The sequence below is a fragment of the Chionomys nivalis genome, chromosome 24 (genome assembly GCF_950005125.1).
Source record: "Chionomys nivalis chromosome 24, mChiNiv1.1, whole genome shotgun sequence".
Taxonomy (NCBI): Eukaryota; Metazoa; Chordata; class Mammalia; order Rodentia; family Cricetidae; genus Chionomys; species Chionomys nivalis.
In genome coordinates, this window is record NC_080109.1 from 28,351,157 (window position 1) to 28,356,256 (window position 5,100).

Genomic DNA, 5,100 nt, shown 5'->3' on the forward strand with positions numbered 1-5,100 from the left:
CAGAATACATGTGCATGTTTAATATCATAAGGAACAGCTTCGCTTTTTATTTATGAAACAAATACACAACTATAGTCTTTCCATTATTATTTGTTTCTTAATTCTTTTCTCTCATTGACATATATCCATAGGACATAATATTGTACTTCACCTCAGCAATTTCAGTTTCTCATATTCTCTGAGCATCTTCACCACAGTTAATTTCTCTTGCTCCCCTTCCTGCTCTTTCTCTTTAGTCTCCCTTCCCATTAACCCTTCTGATGTTCATTCCCTCCAAATACAATTTGCCCCCCTCCTCTCTTTTCTCTCCTTCATCTCCCCTTTTTCTCTCTCTTCCCTCTCTTACTTTCTCTCATACACACATATAAAATGCACAATATTATAGTAAATGTAGATATATTCCTTTTTAATTTTACATATAAATAGAAATCGCAAATTAGACACAGTACTTTATTTTTTAAATTTGAACCATTTTAGTTAATGGGATGATATTCGTGCAAGTGACACAAACTCACATTTCTCTTACAGCTATATAAAACCCTGTGTGTGTCCATTCCTCCGTTGAAAGATACTCAGTCAAACTAGATAACTTGTCTATTGTAAATAGTGCATCAATGAATACAGATTGAAGGAACTGTTTTATGTGGCCTTAGAGTCTTCTAGGCAGATATCCAGTCATGGTGGAGCTGAGATAAATCGTATTATATTTTTAGAATTGAAGAATCTCCACACAGATTATCAAATGAACTCAGCAAGTGTTTCTCTCCTATAGAAATTTATAACCGTTCCTTTCTCCCTCATACTTGTCAGTATTTATTGCAGTTTTTCTTTATTAATAATGCCCAATCTGCATTGGGTGATATGGAATCTTAAGGTAGCTTTAAGTTATTTTCCAGAATGTAATATATTGACCTCTGGGCCCATTCTCTCTGGAGGCCTTCTTCTTAGTTAAAACATCATGGCCACTGTCTTTTATCATACTCAATCCTACAAACATTGCATCTCTTGATGTCCAGAAGGAAACTGAAGATTATAGTCTACTTATGGTATTATATATACTTTCTAATATCTTATCCATAATTAATTTTTTGTTTCATTTTGTTTTTGTTTGTTTTTTCCTACCAATCAGCACTAAAGACTTCTGTTCAGGTAAACACAACAATGAGCAATCTCTTCCCATACTAAATTTCTGTGCTGTTCAGACTTTTGCGCTTTGGCAAATATGTAATAGAAGTAGCTAAGAAGGAGGAATATTTATTTAACTCAGTAGTTAGTTTTTGGTTCACAGTCACTTGCTTCCATTTTCTAGGGTGGAAAGGAAGCATGCAGCTGAAGAGATTCTTCTCTTGGTAATAACAGAGAAGGAAGTACGCCAATAAAGATTCATGGGATATTTGCTCCCCAGGTATGTCTCCAATGACCTACTTCTTCTAGGTAGGCGTCATTTCTTAAAATTTTCATCAGCTTCCAAAATAGCATGGAAGGATTCCAATCTATGCTTCTTTCAGGATATGTACCTTCAAACCATTACAAAGGGTAAGTGTCTGATGGTCAGTGAACTAGAGTCATTGCTTCCCCGCAGTGTAACTGGTAATAATATATTTAGTAGTAGGTCCTGAAAAAAAAAATGAGTTAAAACTCAGCAAAGAAGCTTTTGCAAGTGATTAATGTTTCATGATTGATACATAAGATTGTACACAAGCAGAATTCTGCTCGTCAGTGAGTCAGGAGATATGCCACTTTACTCTAAGCTCTGCATCAGAGAATAGCAAACTTTACTTTTCAATTGTGTGCCTAACTCTCAACCATTATTAAGCATGACCAGTTCAGTAAGAATGAATGGTACTCAGTTATTTTTCTTGATGAAATCATCAGTGACCTCTAATCCAAAAACTATTGGGTGTGGCTTTTCCAGTAATGAGTCCTTAGGATTGTTCTTAGTAGGAAGGAATGCCATTCTAAAACCAAACATGAGCTAAGGCATCTCTCACTTATAAGACATTGGTCTGCAGGGCAATCGCTAATACACTGACAAGCAACTATGAGAAGTCTTCTTTCTATAGTGCTATCATGAGTAGCAAACATTTAGATCCTGTTTTCTTAAGCGTACATTGGATTTGCTTTGATTTTATCTTCGTGTGCATGTGTGAATTGTGAACCTTTAGATCAATAGAATCAACTTAGCTTCTAGCATTCATGCTTCTAACATCATGATCACTTTTATTCAGTTCCAACCATTCCATGTGTATACTTGGGCGGAGCAAGTTTGGTATGAGTGAAAACTATATGCCTAAGTGCTTCATAGTGATATTACAAAACCATATCTGAAAATGTGAACACCGTTTTCTGTTGCTTTGTTAGTATTTCAATTATGCAACAAGGCTCTAGGAAACTGAGTATGGAATAAATAAGTAATTTTATTATTGTAATACAATGACAAGACAAACTAGGTCAGAGAAATACAAAACATAAATTTGGAGGGTTTGCTCAGAAGTTTTTGCAGGCTTTTGCTTCGCTTGCAGAGGACTTGGGTTCAACACCCACAGTAGGGGCTCAAAACACACACACACACACCTACTACTATTACTACTACTACTACTAATAATAATGATAATAGTGATGATGATGATAATGATGATGATAATAAATTGTTAAAAACTGAATTTCAGGGACTGGGAAAGTAGATCCATAGCAGAGCACTTGTTTAGCATGTGTAAGAACTAGGTTTAATTCTCAGCCTTTAAAAAAAAATAAAACCCAAAACATATTCTTCCCTGTGATAGATGAATTCATATTAAAGAATTTATAGTACTACTTCATATGTATGAAGGTAGAAAAATAATAATTAACATATTTCTATTCCTTGTTAAAAGAAAATTTTGGTGGCTGCTGACTGAAAAAAAAGAAGTAAAAAAAAAACCCCACACATTTCAAAAGTTAAATAGAATATTGAATTTTCAAAAGAACCTAGAAAATATTTTCTGTTTGTGCTTAGACCCAATACCAACATTTTGGCCTCACTAACTGTTATTTTTTTTATTTATTTATTTATTTTTTTTTTTTTTGGTTTTTTGAGACAGGGTTTCTCTGTGGCTTTGTAGCCTGTCCTGGAACTAGCTCTGTAGACCAGGCTGGTCTCGAACTCACAGAGATCCGCCTGCCTCTGCCTCCCAAGTGCTGGGATTAAAGGCGTGCGCCACCATCGCCCGGCCACTAACTGTTATTTTTGACTTCAGATAAAATTGTTTTCTAAATCAAAGATTTGGTTCTAATTTCAAAAAAATCAATTTGTTGTGGATCAGTTCCCATAACACTGAGAAATGTTAAGGAAATTTAGAACACCAGGTTTTGAAATGCTCCTCTAACAGCTGGCTTGAAGAAGGATAATTCTAAATTAATTGTCATTCTGTTTTACGGATTTGTTTCTTACTTATAGATATGGACATTTATGGCTCCGTTTTCTGGGAAGTAAAAGATTTAAAAACAGTACTTTCTGGTGGATACATTTAAAACAATGTTAGTTAAATACACACAGATAGCACAGTGCAGACAGCAGGTTAGTGTATGTAAGCAATTTTTCACATCTACTTTTGTTCTGGTTCATCACTTACAATATATATAAAAAATTACTCCCATCAAATACATGAGAGCAAAGACAATTTGTCATATAACTCCTGCCAAAGAAATGTTAAAAAAAAAAAAAAAGAGAAGAACTTCCTGAAAGCAGGGCTATGTTTCTAAACGTTGGCAGTTGAATTATACACAAAATATGATATGCATTAAAGTGTCAGTAGTAAAACTGGGAACGAGGTCTTCACTATGTTGTGATTCTAGAGTTCGTGGAACAAGCTTTGAGAGAGTCTTTGTTTGTGCACATGCAGGTAGGTATGTGGAACCTGATAGTTCTGTTTTTGATAAATGTTCTATGGTTAGAAGAATTACTGAGTGGATGACGAGGTACATTCTGCCTGACCCAAACATTTCACTTGGCACCTGAGCAGGAGGCAGCAAAACACCTGGAGGCTTCCTGAAAAGGTTTGGCGGCAGTCACTCTCAGTCTGTCTCCTGGTAAATTTGGGTGGGTTATCAAAGCATTGCACAAATTGCTGCGCCATTTAGTTTTCATCTTGAAATGCTAAATAAAAATGCTTCAGGCTTTATTTCCCTGGGTAAGCCATCCAGAAGTGCTAATCTTAGAACACTCTCTATGCTCAGTGAGATACGGATTTTAAAAGACGTTTAAAAATATATTGAGGAAGTCTAACATCGGTGTTTCAGATTTCCCTTGCTAATTTTCTCTCTATTTTGGTCAGGTGTAGAGGAAGACATTACCATGTGCTACCGGAATTGTGTGGTGGAAACTACTAACAACTTTAAATATGAGACAAATAAGTGCCATCTTAGAGTACTAACAAACCATCATCAAGCACAGGGGGCATTTTATTTTGTATTGTTTTGTATTTTGTATTATTTGAATAACTTTTGGTTTCTATTTTGCATTAGATTTTATTTGAAATATTTTTGCATTTTTGAAAAAAATCTGTATTACTGATTCAGGTGATTTTTTTCAAAGGTTTTAGACAAAATTCCATTTGTTTTCCTCACCTGAAAGCATAACTATATATATAGAAAAGAAATAGAAGTAATTCATGAATGTTTTTTCTTACCAATACTGTATGCACATGTCTAGCTAAAGCAAAGGCAAGAGATCAACAGAAGCAGGTTAAAAGTCAGTTTTGAAAGACAGTATATAAATCTTTCCTTTAAAATTAGTTGCTATAGTTCTAATAGGCACCTGCTATCAGGAAATAAAATAAACAATTAAAAAGTTATTGTCAACCCAACCTTGAGCCAAGCTGGAGGGAATTGGACTCTTAGCTGACAGATAAACCCAAGGATGACTCTTTCATTCAGTTACTGGCCAGAAACAAACAAAATGGTAAACTCGAATTCTTCTTCTTGTCTTTTTATCTCATCCAAAGATGGAAAGGTTCTGTACTATCTTGGTGAATATCTCAACAGTGAAGCTCAGAAAACCAGCCTTGGGGTATAAGGACATGGAGAGGGGTTCCAAGGGGAAAGCCTTGAGTAGTAAACAAA